The 22,663-nt window shown below is 45.1% G+C and overlaps 1 protein-coding gene across 3 annotated transcripts in view; it reads left to right on the forward strand.

Moving 5' to 3' along the window:
* The window catches only part of Auts2 (activator of transcription and developmental regulator AUTS2), a 1,072,043-nt gene that overhangs the window by 863,764 nt on the left and 185,616 nt on the right, over positions 1-22,663 (forward strand). The gene's annotated exons all lie outside the window — the stretch shown is intronic.

Raw genomic sequence — 22,663 nt, forward strand, 5'->3', positions numbered from 1 at the left:
CTCTCTCTCTCTCTCTCTCTCTCTCTCTCTCTCTCTCTCCCTTCCCATTTAACCCACCCTATGATATAGGAAAGCTTGCTCACCCTTGGGGGGGAGAAAAAAATCAAAAACGCATATGGATTTTTTTCTGAAATAAGCCCCTTTTCTGGAACTATTCTGTGGTTAGTTTCAAAATGCAATATCCTGAGAAGGGTTTATGTTGGCTTTTTATTTTAATATAGAGCAAAATGTAAAATTGGAATGTAATGAGCGATCTTACTTCCATTACATTAACGTCTCTGCGGCTTCATCCGAGGTCACTGATAGATTATTTTCCTTGCAATATTTCATCTGCTGTCAGTTCTTTTAAAATCATGTCGTCCATTCAGAGCACTTTATTTTTTAAGGTAACTGAAGCCATGAAGATAGTTAGGAGGAGTTCATTGAGATGATTGCAGGGTGTTGGACCACCTTGGGCATCTCAGTGCCTGGTGTTCAGAGGGTCACCAGGGTTGAAATGACTTTTGATGTCAAAGAAGTTATTCATTAGTGTGTTTTGAGATCTGTAACATAAAAATGTGTGTGTGTGTAGCCCCAGGGAGAAAGCTAAATTCATAAAGAGCTTGCCATGCAGGAATGAGGTCTTAAGTCTGATTCCTGAGCATGCATCTTAAAGAAAAAGCCAAGAGTTGGTGAGGAGGCTCAGCAGGCAAATGTATTGACTGCCACACTGCTAACCTGAGTCCAATCCCTGAAAACTCACATGGTGGAAAGAAAGAGCAGTTCCTTCAAGTTGTCCTCTGATTTCCACACTTCCATGCGATGGCTCATGCCAAAGATCTGTGGGTCTCTTAGCATCTGAACTTCATTGACAGGCATGGAAGAATCTTACAAAATAACTTCCATTTCTTTGGTTTTGTCTTATGATAATTTTTTTACATGTTAAAAAAACTGTTAGAGCCCTGTATAGTAGCAGCTAAGCCCTGTATAGTGTAGTAGCTATCATCTTGTAACTTTAAAACTATAAAGTGACGGACTGGGGATGTGACTCTGGACCACTTTCCTGCGTACAGAAGCCCTGGGTTCCATTCCCAGCACTGCCCAGACTAAATACTGTAGAACACACTTGCAGTCCCAGCACTCAAGGAGTGGAGGCAGCAAGATTGGAAATTCAGGATTAACCTTGGCTATATAGCAAGTTCGAGGCCAGCCTGGAACTTATTACGTAACAAAGGCTGACCTTGAATTATTGATCATCCCCTACACCTCCCAAATATTAGGATTACACGTGCATTCTACCATGTCCAGTTTATGTGTTACCAGGGATGGAGCTCAGCACTTTCTTCCTGCTGGGCAATTGTTCTACCAGAAGGCTTCTCTCCCAGCCCATCCATGTTGTCTTTCTGTTTCTATAAAGATTGGGAAAGAAAAACGTTTTACCATCTTTTGCCTCAGTTTTCACTAGAACATTTCTCTTAAACTCCTGATCTGTAAAAGCATGGAGGTGAAATTATCTCTAGTCTATATTTATATATACAGTTTAGATATATGCACATACACACACATGCACACACACACACATACACACACATACACACACATCTACACATAACACATGTACACACACACACACACATATTATGGGATTTTAGATAGATTACATGGGAGTTGAGTGTCCAGAGACTAATTCTAAGGAACTGTGTGTGCGGGTGTGTGTGCATGTGTGCGTGTGTGTGTGTGTGTGTGTGTTTGTGTGTGTGTGTGTTGGACAATTATACAAAAATATTTCTTTTATGGTTTGACACTGGTGTATATGAAATCTTAGATTAAATGGAAGCTGAATATCTAGAGACTAGTTCTAAAGAACTGTTTCTTTTATATATATTTTAAAAATATATGTGTGTGCCCATATATATGTATATACGTATTGTATATACATGTATATGTGCACATACATATTTTTTAAATATTGGACATTATAAAAAGTAACATCACGATAATTAATTTATGGCTTGACACTAATATTCGTTTAAAGGCTTAACTGCTTCCCACTGTTTAAATATCTCTATTCATTCATGCTAAGTTAGGAGTGAGGAAGTAAGGAAAGAAAAAACAACCCAGATGATCAAGGGACTCCCCGCAGTGAAGCTAGAAGGATATTTTTAAAGGAAAAGGAGGGAGAGAATGCCTGAAACTTATTTAACAAGAACGATTTGAGTCAGGTAATCTGCATAATATATCCACTGGCGTTAAGGCTGTCATCTTGGTATCGCATTTTGGGTCCGAGTTTCGGGCTAGCTGTCTTTCACTGTCGGTTCTAATAAAGAGTGTTGGTCAGCTTCAATTCCCTGGGAGCTCAGAGTTATGTTTTGTGAACTGCATGTGCCTGGGGCCCCTCATGCATGATTTAAACTGCTTTGTAAATGTCAATAGGTGGGAAAGCTCTGGATCCCTTGAAGACTTCTGCAAATCCTCCAAGATGTGTATGCCATGTATAAAGCTAGCTGCACTCTCAAGGCCAATGCAGTTTTTCATACTTGCCTCTGTGGGGGGAGGGGTTAAGGTATTGCCAGAAGCAAAATATCAGCCTCTGCGGCCCCCATGTAACCAGCCAGTGGAACCCTTTATTCAGACAGCCTCTGCACCCCAGATATATCTCCAGTGACCCCGAAGCTGGCACACCACGTGAATGTTGAATGGTGTTCCAACTCAAATTCTTCACTTCTTGTTATGTTTTTTTTACCTCTAGTTCTTCACTTCTTGTTTTTATTTTTTTTAACCTCAGTACACATGTTTGACTTGATCGAATTTATAGATTTCATAGGATTGTATCCATTCCATAGGTTGTACAAAAGAAACAAAACAAAAACAAAACCCTGGCTTCCACTGGGAGTTCCCAGACCTGGGGCCATATGATTTGGGCCTCTGTCTGGTTAGTAAAAGGAGTTATAATAAATAGCCTGCAGTTTACCCAATCCTGCTCTAGCATCAGAGATCTCAAGAGACTGAAATCTCAAGAGACCAAAAGACATCGTGATACTTTTAACCCTGTGGAATACATCTGACTAGCTTGTTTTTATTGAGATACATGAGAGAGGGTCTTATGTATCACCAGCCAACATAAAACTTGGTAAGTAGCCAAGGGTAGCCTTGAACTTCTGATCCTCCTGCCTCCACCCACCTAGAATTACCACACCCAATTTATTCTGTACTAGGCTCAGTGCATGCTAGTTAAGCATTCTACCATCTGAGCCCCAACCCCACCCCATTGTGTGCCTTTTTAAATGGCCTTAGTCTGCCCTCTGAGCAGTCCACTTTGCTTACAGGACCACCAAAATAGCCCATAGCAGTAATTATATAGGTATGTCTGGAGGCCAGTCTGAAGATCGGCCAGTCCTTTATATTCAAAGCCTTCCTCAGATCCATATCCTGGGCCCACCTCTGTTGGCACTTCCTGATGCTCTCCAAGCCACATGCCATGTTCCAGATCCCAGATGGATTCCTTAGGTAGTATGTTCTTCATCATTTCAGGACACCAGAACCAATGGCCTTGAAGTGATTGCTTTGGAGAACAGGGCCTCCTCTTATAATGCATTCTTTTAGGCCACTCTCTTATTCCAGTGATGTGTTAAGATAAAGCTATGTCTGCTATTGTAAGCCTTCCAGAATGAGTGCGTAGGGTGAGAATCAACAGTTGCAACACTGTTCCTCTCAAATTAAAAAAAAATATCTTTTGTGCATGCGCGTGTGTACATTTGTGTGAGTGTGCAGGTGTACGCCACCGTGTGTATATAGAGGTCAAAGGGCAACCTCAGCTGTCAGTCCTTACCTCCCACTTTGTTCTTCAGAGCTAGCTCAGGTCTTCTGACTTGTGTGGCAAGCACTCTACCCACTGAGCCCTCTCCCCAGACCTAGTATTCGTGAAGTTGTTTATTGGTGAGTACTAATGATGCAAAGTTTCAAAATGACATTTCAGACATGCAGATGATTCATTTTGGTCATATGCTTCTCTTCCCTCTTTCATGGTGTGTGTGTGTGTGTGTGTGTGTGTGTGTGTGTGTCATTATGTTTAATCGAGCTTCCATACAGGGTATGGGGTTATTTTTAGGAGCATGGATAACTGACCAGTAGTTACCTTTCTGGAGAAAATGCCTTTCTCGCCCCCAGCAACCACCAACTAGCTGTCTGATCTCAGAGAGGACTGGAGCCTAGTCATATGCAAGTCTTAATTCTGAGTGAGTCCGGCTGGTCAGGACTCTTCTTAGGGGCAAGGAAGAGTACACATGGTAGCTCTGGAGCCAAGCCACCTGAGTTAAAATTCTCAGAACTCAGATGGCTACTAACATTCTTAAAGCATTACCTGGAGGATTTAGACATGTTGGCTAATTTCTTAACTATTCGTTACATTTATTCATTGTGTCTGCACACACACAGGCTTGCACCCGTGGAGGTCAGAGTCAGTTCTCTCCATGTGGGTTCTCCTTCCTGCCCTCCCCCCAACTAAGTCCAAGTGGTCAAGTTTAGTAGCAAGATCCTTTACCCATTGAACCATCTTGCCTGCCAGCCCAGTGTTAGCTATTTTTTGTTCGTTTATTCTTGATACACTGTTTTATTTGGAGATGGGGGGTAGAGTGGCTAGTTTGCTGAGGGAGGGTTTCAATCTAGACCTAGAACCCATTTTGTAATGCAGGCTGGCCTTGGACTCACAGCAATCTTCCTCTCTTGACCTCACAAGTTGGCTCCTTTCTCTTCTTATTTGGGTGAGGTGCGGGGATTAGCATCTAAGGATCTAAGGAGAACTTTTTACAGTAGCCAGGACATCCATACCAACCTTGAAGAAGAAGAATATCCTATATTCCATATTCTCCACCCTAAGGAGTCATGGCTTAAAATACTGAATCTAGGGAGCCCTGTCTCCTTTTCTTTTTAGGGCCCCAGCCTACATGCAGGGCTCCGAAGGCCTTACATCTCAGACCAGGTCTTTAACAACTAGGCTGTTGTACAGCACTCCTGATGCCGCGGTCTCCACAGCCACAGCCACACTGATCAGAACTCTGCTACCCAGAGAGACAGCAGGAATGGTCACCATCAAGGTCCTACTTGTATGCTTATAGACTGTGAAATGGACAAATTCTCTCTCACCCCCTGGCTCAACCTGAGCGTTACCTCCAATGGTTATTGACTAATCTTCAGACATTCCTGTTTCATCAATGGACCCCTTGAAGAGCAACAGAGGAGTCTTGGAAGACGTGCAGACAATATAGGACTTCAGCCAGAGCCTGCCTATGCCCAGTGCCCTAAAAACACTATCATGTGTTCTACAAATGTCTCACCTACACCTACATGCTGGGCTCTCCTCAAGAACTCTGCACTGGGGTTCTAGTTGAAGACCCAGTTGACCTCTTTAACAAATATCAAAAGGAGGGCCTCTTTCTTGTCCTCTTTGCTTCCAACATTAGCGGTCCCCACAGGCCATCAGAAGAAAGCAGCTAATGGCTTGTGGGGGAAAGGTGACTACCAGAGCATCCAGTGCCCAGAGAACATTATGAAGTCCTGGGGAACCTCATTAGCTCATAAAATTGGTTCAAAACAATCACAGCTCTGCAACTGCTGTCCATGCCAAGGACCTCGTAAATCTTTTAGATCTTTGCCCATAAAGCAGCTTGTCCCACACAGTGGCATTGCAGAGCGGGACTTCTGATCTGGCCTCCACCATGACCCCACAGGCCACTGAGACTAAACATGGCTGGATATTGATTCACCATCTGTGCCTCCCAGAGACAGAGAGAGACCGCTATTCACAGATTTACTCTCTGTCTCCCTAGTTCAGCCCAGTCAGTTTTGACACTGTCCCAGCGATCTGATCATCCATGCTGCCTTTAAATGAAGGTCTAGGCCTTGGCCTCTGCAGAGACGGTGACAGCTGTCAGACACAGATAGCAGTCTGCAGATCCTGGTTGCTAAAACCCTCTCATTCATCCCTGTTCCCGATCGTTGAGCACAGCTTGAAGCCCTGTGTTACAGTCCACCGATTAGTTGGCAAGAGATCTACATAGTGTATTAGCAAGGTCAACCACTGAGATAAAGGCGGCCACGTTAGCCTCCACACTATTTTTAAACCAGTAGCTGTTTGTTAAAGATGGCTATTTTCGTCTGTGTCTCTTTTCCCTTTTATTTCTCCCTCCCTCTCTTCTCTCTCTCATAAAACAAAACTAAAGAAACTGCAAGTCTCTGTCATAGATAATAAGGAAGCAGGAACTGGAGGAAGTTAAAGACTATGTTAGCTTTGCTGTTACAAAATACCTGAAAAGAAGCAACTTGGGGAAAGAAAGGGTTTTTTGGTGGGGCAAGGGCATAGTTTAAAGGAATACAGCCCATCGGGAACAGGAGACACCTAGTCACATTGCATCTGCACTCAAAGACATTCTTGGAAGTGGGGCCAGATTATAAATCCCAAAGCCCATGCTCCCAGTGACTCAGTTCTTCCTTCCAGTAAGGCTCCACCTGGAAAAGGGTCCACAGCCTTCCCAGACAATACCACCAGCCTGGAGACCAAGTGTTCAACATGGGACCCTGTGGAGAGCAGTTAGCATCCAAAACTCCACTAGTCTGAATATTCTTGGACCTCAGTAAACAGCCTAAACCGTTCACAGTCCTCATGTATGAGAATGGGCTGGGAAATCACAGCCCTGGGACCCCTAGTGTGAGGTATAGCCTGGGTTGGTATTCTGGCCATAGGATTGGGCCAGGTAGAGCCTATAAGGTCTATACAGGTAGAACCCTCATGCTTAGACTCCAGGAAAGGACTCGTCTTTGTTACCAGATGGTACCATCAAGCTAGTCTTTCATCAGCCCTCCTCTGTTTGCCCAGCACCTTGTGTTCAGAAACTGCAAGGTCAGGCATTGCTCAGTGTACCAAGCTGGATCTGTACCCTTCATCCTCTTAAGAGCCCTCACGATAAAAGTGATTGACATCTTCATCTCCAGTGACACATCTATTCTGTAATCAGCTTGAATGACCAGACCATCCATCTTATTTTACTCAAGGGTGTCCACCATATTGGGCATAGTAGCATCCACCTGTAATCCCAGGACTCAGGAGATGGGAAGACAAGTTCAGAAGTGTCTGTCTGCAAGATCTCAAATTCCACCTCACCATGTAACCACCCTTCTCTTTGTTTCCACCTCAAGTTCCTCTACAAACCCCTTTAACTTCAAGGCCACCTCCTGCCCATCACCCTCTTGTTTTCACTCAGCTAAAATTTCCAACCATTCTCAAGACCATTTCCCCTTTGTCTATTTTATATCTTTATGCCTTTCTTCTGTAAATTGTATGTATGTATGTATGTATGTATGTATGTATGTAGACAGGGTTTCAGTACTTACAACTCACACTTACTATGTATCCATGACATCCACTCCTTCCTTACTCCACTGGTTCTTAATCTGTGGGTCACAACTCCTTTAGAGTTTGAACTACCCCACAGAGGTGGCATATCTGATATCCTGCATATCAGATATTTGCATTATGATTCATAACAGTAACAAAATTACAGTTATGAAGTAGCAACAGAAATAATGTTATGGTTGGGGAGGGCACCACAACACAAAGAACTGTATTAAAGGGTGGCCATGTTAGGAAGGGCAAGAAAGGCCTTACCCAGCCTGTCTGTTGGGTTCTCTCTTACTGCTTTCCTTTGGAGCGCCTTCACTTTCTATGTCTCCTGTCCCTAGTCTGAGATTGAAATCCAGGACTTTGTATATGTTCAGCCGTCACTGGATCAGTGAATCTCACTTCCAATTCCTCACTGGAAAATTCCAGATAGACAGTCTACTAAGGCTCCAGGCCTCCAGTCCCTCACTAGAGGATTCTGGGCAGGTGCTCTACCACTGAGCCATACCAGCCCCACTTTCTCTCTTGATGACCTCCAAGTAAGTACTCCAGACCTTTGACAGTCTCTCTGTCCCAGTATCCCACCTATGGAGTCCTGCCTTGTGTCTTATTTCCCTCCGAGCTCCATGAGGCCCCATGACCATACTAGCTGAAAAGTCCTAGATAGCAAGCATCCTCAGCTGGTTTGCTCTTTTCCCACCCTGTAATGTTTAAAGTGACACATCTCAGTGCAAACGTACAAGTATTCAATACATACTTGAAGGACGAGACAGTTCGGAAGAGCCAACTGTTTGAGGACGGCATGGGGCTGATTCAAACCCTTTGAGCTAGAAAGGAAATGTAGATTAAAGGGTTTAGGAGTAATCACAAATGAACTTGAGTTTGTAGACACACTGGAAGAATTACCTCTGTGCAGATTTCTTGCACAGAGTTCATAGCCTCGTGTGTTGAGGAATGCAGATGAAGTATCAGCTTTGGCATCTGGTAAGGACATGAAAGGAGATCTGAAGGCAAGAGCCTCCCATGGTTCCTGGCAGAGAGGTGGAACCTGGTGAGTATCCCTCTGTGTGCTCCACAGCCGCCTAGTCTGTGGCAGGGGGTTTATGCAACCCCCATGATTTCCTAACTTACTGCACCAGTAAATAAGGGGCTATATAAACAGACCTTGGCCCAGGGAAGGCGACTCACACATTCGCAGCTTCCTGCTTAGGGAATCCACGTGGAAACTGGGCTTCCACTTCTCAGCTTCTGTAGCAGAGCCTTGGGGAATTCTCTGGCCAGCTGCTGTGGGGTTAGTGTGGCTCGTGAGGGGAGGAGGTGTCAGCCCTGGAAACTGCACAGGCCTCTGCTCCCAGCTCCCAGAGCAGTCACACACTGGGGGTGGGGGGTGGGCCTGAAGTAGCAGCCTGCAGAGCTTCCTTCCCCCCACCCACCCCCCACAGAGCAGAGCATAGTGTAGAGAGGTGGGATTTGGAGGGGACCTGACCTGTTGAGGACTGAGAGGGAAGCTAATGAACTGAGTCTGATACAGAGTGACTTTGGGGTTCCATGGGGAGACTTGCCCGTTTCATTTATTCTAGTACACTATATAAAACAGCTTCTGTGTTTGTCAAAATTAGAGCTGATTTGGGGAGAAGGCAGGTGTGGGGGAAGTGAATTTTCTCTTGTTATGAGTTCTAGGCTCCCTGGAGTCATTTGGCCTGGCTCTTGGAGCCCAAAGGAACACACAGGGCTTAGACACTTCTGTGATACGCTCAGTAGCTTGGGTTGATGCCAGGCCTGTGATCCAGGGCTGATAGACAGAGGGGGAGCGGGAGGGGACCACACTCAAGTTTTAGTATGAGAGCTGCAGGGTCACCTTTGTGGATGGGAAAATAGTTCTAAGGAATTCTTTATATGTCGTCGTGACAGGGAGAATTACAATAGCATGGTCCATGTGCTTTTTGAAGGGTCCTGGCCAACCAAGTCTAGAAAAAGGCAGGGCTGAGGGTTGGTGGGAGGGACCCTGGAGTGAGGAAACAGGAAAGGGGAGGAGGGGGTTGGACGGGACATGAAATATTGTTTAAAACATATTCCTAGACATAATAAAGTATTAAAGTGAAAATATCGTTGAGACAGCTCTCATTATATGCATTCCAAGCCTCATTACTGCGTATGCAGAAGTGACGACAGGGCTGAGAGCTAACAATATCATGGACGAATGCCTATTATGTAAGAAATGCTTTCTAGTCCCTTCCAGTGTCGGGATGTGGTGGTTGGTTTTCAGTAAAGGTCAGCATCGGTGCCACACTGAATAGAGCTAAGAGTAGGTTTCGTTCTTTTGTGGACCACGGGCACTGTTGGGGATTGATCTGAAAATCTGGTCTGTTGCAGGCCTTTGCTCTCAAGGGAGATTAATATTTTAGCTATTCCTTTTTGTTCAGGGCTTCTAAATGTATTTGGAATGAAAAGAAAGGTTAAAGAGGGGCTCTGGGACGGCCAGCTTCAGAGACTAGATCATTTCATGAAGGGAAATCAATTAAAAAAGGTTGACTGTGAACATCTATCCATTTAGCTTAGCCGCTATTGAATTTCCATGATGGACTTGGACTCTTCGGAGAGAACGAGAGTTAATGGCAATTGTTCCTTCCTCTTCAAAATTTATTATCTGGTTTATTCAATGGAAAACACTCCATCAAACTGGATAGAGGCCTTAGGCCTATTGATACATTTGCCTGTGTGGGGTTGGAATGGAGGGAGGGTTGTCACAGATGTCCGGCCTTTGAAGGAAAATTAAACAAGTATCTCATTACGGAATGCTTCAGTGGTCCCCGGAGGTGGTCACAGACGCAGTGGATTTAATGAGCTGGGAACGCCATCGCTGCCAAAGTTTACCTCGACCCGTCCTTCTGAAGAACTCCTCTATTTAGGGCCACTCAAGCAAAGGAGAAAGACTCCATGCTGCGTCCTCTGCTTTCAACTCTGAGGAAGGGGGATAATGCAGTTTTTGTGCTACACATCCAGAGGAATTATGTGTGCTAATTTGATTAGGGGAGATTTGATTAACTGGAAAATGAGGGCTTTGCTAAGACTTTCACACGCTTAATTTATCCCTTGCAAAAGCAGACGCAACACTGTGTCATGAAACTCAGAAGGCATATGGGAACAGTATTCAGTGGTTAGGAGGCCTTTCAGACCCAACAATATCGAGGCTTGCCACGGTTCATATTGGGATAATCATTTTAGAGCATTCGCTCTGCCACAGAATACAAATTGCATTTGGCACTGCCAGTTAAACGGTTCAAAGGATAATGAGATTAATATAGTAGGAAACTTAGCTGAGCAAAAAGCTTTTTTCTTTTGCTTTCTTTTTTTTTAAACACCATTGCATAACTAGTTTCAAGGGAAACTTGGTTGCTTTCTGTTTTTCCACCAAATGACACAATTCAGTACCTTTTGAGGCTCCGTGCACTCAGTAAACATCTCTTGGCATCTCCTTGAACATTGGGTGTATGGGCAGGGAGTTAGCCCATTTCCCTTAAAAGGTTTGGTGTCAGGGTGGGGAGTGCTTGGTTTGGAGCTCGGAGGTCTGGAGGAGAGGTAGTGGCTCTGTATGAGATCTTCTATTTTCTTCTAGTGACGCTTCAGAAATAAGATGTCAAGTTGTATTCTGTCCTCCTGTATCCATGGCCACTTGGAAATCACTGACATCTGACTGTCTAATATTCCTAAGAGGTTTGCTTCACCTGTATTTATAGATAAGAGTTAAATATATGATGTTGTTCCCTCTATCTCTGCGTGTATGTGTGCGTGTGTGTGCGCGTGTGTGTGATGTAGACACAGCTGGCCTCAAACTCACTGTGACCTTGAATTTTTAATCTTTCTGCCAACGCCTTCCAAGTGCTAGGATTATAGGCAGATGTTACCATACCAGGGTATCGAGGATCAAACTTGTGTTTTCTTTTCTTTCTTCTTCTTTTTTGGTTTTTCGAGACAAGGCTTCTCTGTGTAGCCCTGGCTGTCCTGGAACTCACTCTGTAGACCAGGCTGGCCTCGAACTCTCGATCTCAGAAATCCGCCTGCCTCTGCCTCCCAAGTGCTGGGATTAAAGGCGTGCGCCACCACCGCCCAGCCTTGTGTTTTCATTCATGCTAGGAAGCCACTCTCTCAAGTGAGTCACATCTGCAGCACTCACTATACATTAAAACCATGTTAATGGAGTGGGGAGATGGCTCAGTGGTCAAGGAGTGCTTGCTGCACAAGCCTGAGGGCCTGGCTCAAATCCCCAAACCACCCCCCCACCCCCATTATGGGGCATGGACACAGAAGGATCACCGAGGCCTTGCTCTAGTTCCCATGAGCGTCCACAACGCAAGGGAGTAAACTAGGTGACAGAGCAGAACGCACAATGTCCACTTCTAGATTCCATGCTCATGCACAGCAGTGCGCAGCCTTACACACATGCGCACATGCCAGCACACACTCTACACAAACACTCTCCCTCTCTCACACACACATAAATAATCGATAATTAATGAGTCATCAAGATGACTTACCAACTAAAGGCATCAGCTGCCAAATCTGATGACTTTGATCCTTGGAACCCACAGGGTGGATCGAGAGAGCCAGTTCTCAAGTTGCCCTTTGACCTCCACACACACACACACACACACACACACACACACACACACACACACACACTCTCTCTCTCTTCTTGCATACGCACACATTTTAAAGCTATTCAAAATAATTTAGATTTTTTGATGTTGAAAGGAAGTAACCAATACCAATCTCTACTAACTTCTCAAAAAGTTTGTTTGTTTGTTTGTTTGTTTGCTTGTTTTCGTAGTAGAGTACTTAGAGAACACCCAAATTGTCTCTAAATGGTCAGGATCCTTTGAGTTCCTACTCTGGGTCTTTTTCTGAACACCCATTGGTCTGGACAACAGCAAATCCACTCAGCCTTCAAACCTGCTCCACTGGGCCAAACTTACTCACAGCCAACTTGGCCTTTTCTAGCTGTTGGGTCTACACAGTACAAGCAACTTCTGAACTCTTCTTTTGCTCTCGGCCCCAGAACTTGGGGCTTTGCCATGGAAATCAGTCAGTCAGTGAGGAACACAGGCATGGTATGCTGGGTCTTAACATCCGTGCTGGGCTGGGGGGTCTCCTGTCATCCCCAATAGGTCCCTGCAGCCCAGCAAACCGTGAAAGGAGCCCTGATTGCAGCAGACCACTGGCCTGGTCTGGACAGAGCTGCTTTGTTTCAGCTGGACCTCAAGATTTAAATCTCAATTCTGTTCTTAGATTCCCTTCAGCCCCCTTTCCCCCACTGCCTCCACCCACAGCCCCATGTCGAGCATCTCCTGACTGCCTGTCTTCAAGTTAGAACAAGGTCCTCCTCTTCTTGCCTGATGGCTTTTCACCACCGTGGTAGATACATTGAGTCAAGCCACACTTTTCTCTGGGAAAGAGGCCCCTGGCTCTTTAAGCAGAGTTGCTAGGTAATCGTTCCACTCGGTTGCATAACCAGAAAGGGATGTGTCAGTCCCAGGCCCCTGCAGACAGAGGAGGGCTTCATTAAAACGCTCGCCTAGACCTAGACAGATGAGCGGTCTCCAGTCGGAGTTCTTTTCCATCTTCCCCATCTGTTCACTGCAGTTTTAATTAAATCTACTGAGATTATTTTTGGCCTTCTCCAAGAACAGTAAGCTAGCCTGGTGCCAGTGTCCACTAGCTTCTCTGCTTTAGTGCCAGCCGCTAATGAGCAGGCACATGGGGTAACCCTGCCCGCATATTGCCCCCCCCCTCCTGCCAGCCATCATGAGTTGCTAATAGGGTAGGCACCACGAGTGCCAGGTCTAGGCCTCTCCACCTTCCCCACCTCAGCCCCACCTTGGTACGAAGAAGGCCAATTAGTGAGTGATTCCACCAGTGGTTAACTGGCTAATAGAAGTGACGGGCTTCAAATAACCTTCGAGTATGCAGTCCAGTTGCTTGTCTGTCTGATCAGGGCCCTTCTTGCTGGCACCTGACGCTTTCAATACCATAATGGCATTCACACACATTCTTTTTGAATGCTGTCACCTAGCAAGACCTTTCTTCTCTTCCTTTGCTGGGAGGATGCCTGGCAAAGCTATTAAGTCTGTGATGGAGATGACAGCTGACTGCGGGCCTGTCAGTCCCACTTTGGAAGTCAGCACATCCTTATACCCATTAGGAACACATCATGGGAACCTCAGAAATAACTCACTGCCGTGTACTGTGAGTTTGTTCCCCACCTGCAAGCGTACCACCCAGCCAGCCTTGCAGAGCAGTCTGTTGCACCCCACATTAAGGTCTGAGCTGTTTGTGGTGGGTGTGTACCTTTTCTTTGAACGTGTGTGTGCGTGTGCACATATGTACTTTGGGCACCTTGGGTGTCATTTCTTAGGGGCTATTTACCTAGCTGCCTTGCTCTTTGAGAAAGGGTTACCCATTGGTTTGGAAATCAATTAGGCTAGGCTGGCTGTCCAGTGAGCTCTGGGCATCTAGCTGATTCCACCTCCCGGGATATAGGATTACAGTTATATAATAGCACAGCCAGCTTTATGATTGTTTATTACTTCAGTGTGTGTGTGTGTTTGTATACATACATGGGTACTACATGACATGCCTTGAGGTCATTAGGCTTGTCCAGGAAGCCCTTTTACCCACCAAGCAGTCTCTGAGCCAGTGCTCAGCATTTTTGGAAATGCATTATGGGTATTGACCACAGGCCTTTTTGACTTCCAAGCAAGCACTTTATAGACTGAGCTATCTCCCCAGCTCTTGATGTTTTATTTTTCAAATTTCAAACTAGGGACTAGTGATTCCTTTAAAGGAAACACAGGCATTCCCAGTTACTGGCCAAGTCAGTGGCTGGTCTCCATTCAGAAGACTCTGGCTCATTGAGTTTCTAAGCTAAGTACGTAGTGTTTTGAAATCCAGATTCCTAACTGTGCTCCCAAGTTTCCAAGGGAGAGTCCAGGCCTGTATTCATTTCTTTTCCTTTTGTATAGTTTTCTGTTCTTTTTGGTGTGTATGTTGGTGTGATATGTGTGTGAATGTGAGTATATCCATGTGGCTATATGGATGAGAAGGTCAGAGGACAGCTTTCAGGTGTCAGTTCTGTCATTCTGCCTTGTTGGGACAGGGTCTTTTTTATTGTTCTGTCACTGCAGTGCCTGCCCCACGCTGGCTGACCTCGCAGCTTTGCAGTGACCCACCTGTCCTCTTCTTCTCTTCTTGCCATCGCAGCGCCGGGAATACAGATGTGGACCACCACAGCCAGCTTTTTACATCAACTAACTAGTAGTAGTCTTGCCCACAGAGCCATTCCTTCAGTGCCAAGTGAGTCCGTTTCTTAGGAAGACTTGAGACCAGATCAAATAAAACCAAATGTACTTGGTGGGGCTTGGCAGCAGGGGAAGCAGAGGTAGCCACAGTAATGCTGTGTTTGGCAAACAGATCTGACCCTAGGACATGTACTAATATTTCACAGGCCTTTTGGGCCGTTTGGGGAATGTTATACTTGATCCCTGAGTGTGCCCAACCGGCAGAGGATGAAAGAGAGACCTTCCCTGGATTCTGCTGTTGAATGGCCCTGTGTTCTCTGCAAGAACACACTAACCAAGTTCAGAAGACTGAATAAATAAGGAGAAAAATAGTGCATCAGGTGCTGTTTTCTCTCTGTGTGGATCTTCAGATGGTGTAATACTCTGCTTGTTGGTCAGGGATAATTTGAGCAGGTGGTTTCCCATAATCTTGCATCCCCTGTAAATGGTGCAATCTGTGGGATGCCCAAGATGGTTCCTATTGACTGTCAACTCTACAGGCTCTAGAATCACCTAGGAGACAAGCCCCTGCGCATGCTTGTGAGTGACTTTCTGAGTTGGGTTAATGGCTGTGAAGAGATCCATCCTGAATTTGTACTTCACCATTCCATAGAGTGGGACCCTAGGCAGAATAAAAAGGAGAACATGAGTCATCTGACAATCGATGTGACCAACTGCCTCATGCTCCCACTGCCGTGGCCTCGCCACAGTAGTAATAGGATAGACCGCCTCCTCCCTGACATTGCTTTTGTCCTGTATGTTGTGGAAGTAATGAGAAAAGTAGCCAACACGGTGCCCTAACTTCCATGGAAACTTTGTAACTCTCCTCATAAATAATAATTAGTCAAAAGCCTGAAGAGCATCCTCACGCCCTTTCCCATGATACATTCCTACCATGTTTCTGTCTCTCTTCTACACAGGTTTTTATTACTGGAGAGCAAACCCAGACCCTCGTGAATGCTAAGCATACTCTGTACCACTGAGCTACACCCCAGCCCTTTACTCATGTGTGAGTCAGAGTTACTATTGCTATGGTCAATGCCGTGACCAAAAGCAGCTTGGGGAGGAAAGGGATGTTTTTGGTTTTGGTTTGGCTCACAGTTCCATATAACAATGAATCATCAAAAGCAGAAAGGCTAGGATCCTGAAGACAGAAGCTGACGCAGAGGCCTCGGAAGATGCTGCTTACTGGTTTACTTCTTATGGCTTGGTCGGCCTGCATTCCTTTTTTTTTTTTTTTTAAGGTCAGTTCTAGGTTGAAGAACTAGCAATGCAGTAGATGCAAATAGTCAAGGAACAAGCAAGGCAATAAACACAAATAGTCAAAGTTCCGTGAACACTCCCATATCACTATTTCTAAGGGCTTATCAGGATGACCAAAGTATCTGAGCCTCTTCCGGGTCCTAGCCCAAAGTCATTTTCATGTCTGAAGCTTGCTTCTTTGTTCTCGCCTAAGATTTAGATTCCTGACTGAAATTACTTCCTTGTTCTAACCTAGTGTCAGATTCCTGCCTGAAGCCTACTTCCTTGTCCTTGGCCAATGTCATATTCCTACTAAGCAGCCAGAAACCAGGACCACCAGCCCAGGGATGGCACCACTCAAAATGGATGGGGCTCTCCCCCATCAATCACTAATTAACAAAATGCCCTATAGGGGTGCCTATAGTCTTGTCTTATAGAGGCATTTTCTTACTTGAGGTGACTTCAGCCTGTGTCAAGTTGACATAAAACTATCCAGCACAACTCATAACTATGTAACTCACTGTGTTGCCAAGGCCTGGAACCCATGTTCCTTCTGTCTTCCTCTCTCAGATGCTAGTCCTACAGATTTATGCCATCACACCTGACTCCTCCATTACCTTTTAAAGCTATTGTAAGTCCTTCTTGGTCTAGGATTGTGAGCGATACACAACAGCATCTACTGCTAAATTAGTAAACTGAGAAGCTGGGAGTGCAGCTCAGTTGGTAGCGTGCTTACCTGGTGTTCATAAAACCTCAGGTTCCTTCCCCAGCACTGCATAAATGGTACCTGGTGGGCCACGTCTGTATTTCCAGCACTGAGAGGGTAGGAACTACAGGATCACAAGTTCAAGGTTATCTATCCTTAGCTATATAGTAATTGTGAGGCCAGCCTGGGAAATGAGAACGCATGTCTTAAAATTTTTAAAAACAAAAACAAAAGCAAAAACAAAAATAAACAAATTAACAACAGCAACCAAACCTCACACAATTGATGTTGGAACTTTAAGCTAAAAGTTAAGGTTGATTAACCATCCAAGTACAACCATGGCTATGCTACTAAATTTAAGACAGTCTGTGCTTTTGGCTTTGGGGACTATAAAACATGAGCACTCTTGTTTTTCCTTCCTCCAGTCGTTAAAGCCATGGGGAAAAACAAAGCTCCCTAAGTCATGATTTGCACTTTTTCCCTTCTATGGCAAGCTAATAAAATATTTTTGCTCTTATATATGGCTCTCAATAACCCCACCCCCTTGTAGGACTTGGAAACAAGTTACAGCATTATATTCTAGAACATTAAAACAAGACAAAACAAAAGCGACCTTAAAGCTATGTCTGTTGAAGACAGCAATTAGGTTTTAGTAGTCAAGCTGTCACTGATCAATTACTCAGATGCCTACATTGATTCTAGGCTGAGAAGGAATAAGTCTGGATTGATTAATGATGTCTGCTGTGGACTTGGCATGAAAGAGGAACTGCACACATTGAATATGTCTACCCCTCATTTCTCCTTCTTGACCAGGGAAGCTTTCTAAGCTAAGAGAAGGCAGTGTCTATAAGTGTCCTAGTTCAGAGTCCAGGGCTTATTTGAATCCAATCTTATGGAAGTAGTTAGAGTTGTTTTTTCAAATAAGAAAGTTAAGTAAAACTCTGGGATTGTAAGCTGCATCTAGACTTACCCCTGAGTTCATTATAAAATGAAAAATCAGATCCTTTTCCCAGTTTCTCACATTGCCAAGAAACAAGGCCTTCCCCCTTACAGACCTATTCCTGTTGCCTTTGTTGGTATGGAGCCATTCTTTCATGATCTCTAATTGCCTGAGACATGCCCACCAGTAAGTTCATTCTCCTGGGTACTTTTTTGGTAATTTCTATTGTTCCTACCATGACCAAACCAGGCAGTATAAGGCTTCCACACTCTTTCCTGAACACAACACAAAACAAAACAACAAAACAAAACAAAACTGCTAGATATGGTAGTTCACACCTGTGATAACAGCACTCAGGAAGTAGAGTCAGGGGGATCAGAAGCCAAGGTCACACTCAGCTATATAGCAAATTCAGGGTTAGCCTCGGCTAAATAAGACCCTTTTAGAAGGAAGGAGGGAGGGAGGGAGGGAGGGAAGGAAGAAAAGAAAGAAGGGTGAGTCTTAGCAACTTTTCAGTGTAGCAAACATGAAACCTTTAGAGCAACAATCTGGATGAAATTTGATTGATGGTTCTTTTGGATTTTAGTTTGTTTCTTTGGATGGATGGATGGATGGATGGATGGATGGATGGATGGATGGATGATGGATGGATGATGGATGGATGGATGGATGGATGGGTGGATGGATGGATGGATGGATGGTTGTTTTTTTCTGTAGACCAGGCTGGCATTGAATTCAAGAAATCAGTCTGTCACTGCCTCCCAAGTGCTGGGATTACTGACTGGTGGCTCTTAACGGTTGTGGTTTAGATGTTGTTTCTCCTTAAGACAGTGGATTTGTCTCCCCAAGATACTAGATCACTGATAAAACTGGGGCCTTTCTGTTTTCTCTTTCCTTGTTTTGATTCCTCCAAAATCAGGTTAGTGATCACTTTAAAAATGTGTATCTATGAACTGTATATTGTATACATTTCCTTACACATGTGTGGACAACTGGCTGGGTTTAGTTCTCTTACTCTGTTATGTGGGTCCTAGTGATGCAACTCAGCTCATCAGGTTTGGTAGCAAGTGCCCTTACCCACTGAGCCATCTCAGCAGTCCAGGATAGCAGTTTTGTTCTATATTTGCTGAGGAAACACCCATCCTGTTACATCTTAAGCCTACCTTGCCTAAGCGGGGGTGCGAGTAGGTACAAACAGTAAGCCACTGGCTTCCTGTTCTCCTCCAGAGGTCTGTAGGTGGGTTCTCCCCGAATAGACTTGAGCTGTTTCACGTGATAGAATCTGTTTTGTAGAGCTCTCCATCCAGGCTGAGCCAGTCGATCGCCATTTCTCTAATTTAGTACCACATTTATCAGGCTCTTTAGGAGAGAGGGTTTTTTTTTTTTTTTTTTGAACCCATTTAGGTGAGAGATTGCCTTGAGTGGGAACAAGGGGAGAACCTGCGGTCAGCCACCATTCCTTTCCTCTTCACACAAGATTCATAATCAACCCAGAAGGAGGACAGAGGATGCCCAGCCACTTGGAAAAGCCAGCTGCTGTGACGCTGATTAGGTCAGCAGGCCCTGTCTCTCAGCTCTCTTCCAGATCAGGGTATGAAGCCCCTGACGACCTGTCATCCTAGCAGCATGGGGACTGTGATGGCTAGCTCTAATTGCCAACTCGATGCAACCTAGAATCAGCTGGGAAGTCTCAGTGAGAAATTGTCACCATTGGCTTAGCCTGGGAGCATGTTTGGAGACGGGGAAGATTTTCTTAATTACACTAACTGATATGGAAGGACCCAGTCCACCGTGGTCAGGAGCATTTGCTAGGCAAGAGGGTGCGGAGCTCTGTAGGACTGAAGGGGCGGAGCTGAGCACGTGCAATCAGGTGAGCATGTGTGTATCCATCTCTGTTCGCAACTGTGCATGAGATGTGACCAGCTGCTTCAGGCCCCTGCCGTGTCTTCCCCACGAGGATGGACTAGAACCTGAAACTATGAAGCAACTAAAACCCTTTGTCCCATGGTTGCTTTATGTCAGGGTGTTTATCACTGTAGCAAAGATGAAACTAGACCAGGGATGAACAATAAAGCACCCTCAAAAATTCAGCTCTACCTTGGTCAACTCCTTTCTCTAAAAAAAAAAAAGTAATGGGCCTTAAATGTGCCTGTGTGTACATGTGTTGTGTATGTGTATACTGAAGCTGAACTCAGATGTCTTCCTCACTCTCTACCTTAATTTGTGAGACAGAGTGTCTCACTAAATCTGTAACTTGCAGACTGAGGGTAAACCATCTGGCCAGCAAGACGTAGGAATCCACACTGTCCACTCTTCCCCAGAGCTGGGATTTCAGGAATAGTTCACCAATTTTAAATCTTTTATGTAGGTGCTGGGAATTACACTCAGCTCCAAATGCTTTCTCAGAAGGCACTTTCCTAAGTGCTAAGTTGTGCAGGATAGGTTTATGTCAACTTGACACAAGTTAAAGTCATCTGAGAGGAGGGAACCTCGGTTAAGAAAATGCCTCTGTAAGATTGGGTGGTAGGCAAGCCTGTAGGGCATTTGCTTAATCAGTAATCAGTCGAGGAGGGCCCCGCCCATTGTGGGTGGTGCCATCCCTGGGCTGGTGGTCCTGGGTTCTATTAGGAAGCAGGCTGAGCAAGCCATGGGGAGCAAGCCAGTAAGAAGCATCCTCCATGGCTTCTGCATCAGCTCTTGCCTCCAGGTTTCTGCCCTGTGTGAGTTCCTGTCCTGACTTCCTTCGATGATGAACGGAGATATGGAAGTGTAAGCCAAATAAGCCCTTTCCCCCTGAAGTTGCTCTGGTCACGGTGTCTCATCACAGCAACAGCAACCCTAGCTAAGACACTATCACCTCCCTGGCTCCAGCAATCTCCACCTTTTAGTAACCAGTTGCCTGACTCAGTTTCCTGACTTCATAGCTGCCATTTTGTACTCTTGTAACCCCCGAAGCACAGGATCTTTGGGGCTGAAGGTCAGGCAGGCTTCCTGTTAACTTTCACCTATACACTGTGCAGAAACCCAGTCTCCCTGGAGATAAAGTAGGTGTGGGTGTTCCTCGTCCTTCACATTCCAGGCCAGTGTGTCAAGGCCCCCTTGCTGGGTTCTGCTTTTCCTGTTAGCTCTTTGGGAAGGCAGAAAGGTCAAAAGGATACAGGAAGGTATTTAGAAAGCCATCATCCTCTAACAGGAAAGGTGATCAAACTTCCTTTTGGTCTTTCTTTCGAATGTGCACATACACATGTGTCACGTTCGCATGTCTGCAGGCGCGCACGTATGTGTGTGCACAGTAACAGGAGGCCAGACACCAGCTCCTTTTGTCATTCCTCGGGTACCATCTACGTTTTGGGGCTTTATGTTTCTTTGTTTATTTTTGGTGTGTGCTTGCTTATTTGATTGTTGTTCTGTGTGTGCTCACAAGCTCAGACTCCACATGTAGAGGTCAGAGCAGAGCTTTCAGGAGCCAGTCTCGCTGTGCTGGGTCCTAGGAATTGAACTCAAGTCATCAGGCCGGGCAGCAAAGCACCTTTACACACGAAACCATTTTTCTAGACCCTCGTCTTGTTTTGAGACAGGATCTCTCACTGGACTGGGACTCATCAGACAGGCTGTCTCAGCCTTCCCGGGGCTAGGGATATTAAGTGTGCTCCACCTTGCTCAACTTTTTACATGGGTTCAAGGGATTGAACCCAGGTCTTCATGCTTGTGTGGTCAACACTTTAGGGACTGAGCCATTTCCCCAGTCCTGGCACTTTCTTGAGGATAGGAGTCTTCAGTGAGATGTGGAATCCATACAGAGCCCTCCACTTGGACGCTTTCGGTCCATTAAGGCCACAGTGGCCCCAGCTTGCATGTATGGTGGAGTCAACAGCCTCCTTGTAGAACTGTTGATGTATGTGGAGAAGTCGAGTTATTGTCTAATTGAAAACTAGAGTCCTTGCCAGGCGGTGGTGGTGCACGCCTTTAATCCCAGCACTTGGGAGGCAGAGGCAGGCGGATTTCTGAGTTCAAGGACAGCCTGGTCTACAGAGTGAGTTCCAGGACAGCCAGGGCTACACAGAGAAACCCTGTCTCGAAAAACAAAACAAAACAAAAAAAAAAAGAAAGAAAGAAAGAAAAGAAAAATACAGTCCTTCTTGAGAAGAAAGGAACACTTGCAAACCTTGAAGGCAAACAGGAAAACAAATGGATTTTCTAGTGTGCAGGCCTCAGACTGGTTCGTATGTTGCTTGTTTTTTATCTTGTATCTAATAGACATGAGCTATAGTTAAGGAGGGTCAAGAAGCCCTGCCACCCTCTTGGAAGTATTTTTATGTATTTGTGTATGTACTGGTGAGCTTACATCACATCTTTCTATATTCTAGTAGAATATATAACAAAATAAAACTGAACTGTATTGGGGCTGATGGAGGAAAAATATATACAAGTCACCTTTAGAAAGGAAAGCTGTTTATTCCTCAGCCCCAGACTCTACATCTAGGCCACACCTAACAAAGACAGATACTATCCTCAGGTCACACTTCCGTAAGCCAGAGAAGTGCAAGGAACCATCCAAAGTATGCAAGCAGCTTTTCACTGACTCGGTGGCTCCTGAAGTGCCGGCCTGGTAGGCACAGCGCCCAGCATTCCATCACCTACTGCACGAACTGGGTGTGGCGATACATACCTATAATCCTAGAATTCTGGCAGAGGCAGGAGAAGCAGAGATTCCAGGTCATTTTATCTTCCATTACATAGTGAGTTTGAGGCCAGCCTGGCTGACAAGGAAACATCCTGTGAACAACAACAAAAACTAACAAAATGGTTAAACTTTGGCCCGTGTCTGTGTATAGCAAGATTTTTTTTAAACCCCCCAAAATGAAATCAGAATTTTAGAGATATTTCTGATCCTGCCTACTTTTGTCCTTTCAGCCGAAGATGATAAATTTGTTTTTTTCCCCCTAAGGTCAAATAACTGGTGATTGAGGTGATGGGTTGCTTATTTTTCTTATGAAAGGAATTTGTAGAGTGTGGGGATACCTGAGTCGTACTATGAGCATACCTTGGTACTTGTATGGTGGTCAAAG

This window comes from Grammomys surdaster, unplaced genomic scaffold, assembly GCF_004785775.1.
Source record: "Grammomys surdaster isolate TR1022 unplaced genomic scaffold, NIH_TR_1.0 166, whole genome shotgun sequence".
NCBI lineage: Eukaryota > Metazoa > Chordata > Mammalia > Rodentia > Muridae > Grammomys > Grammomys surdaster.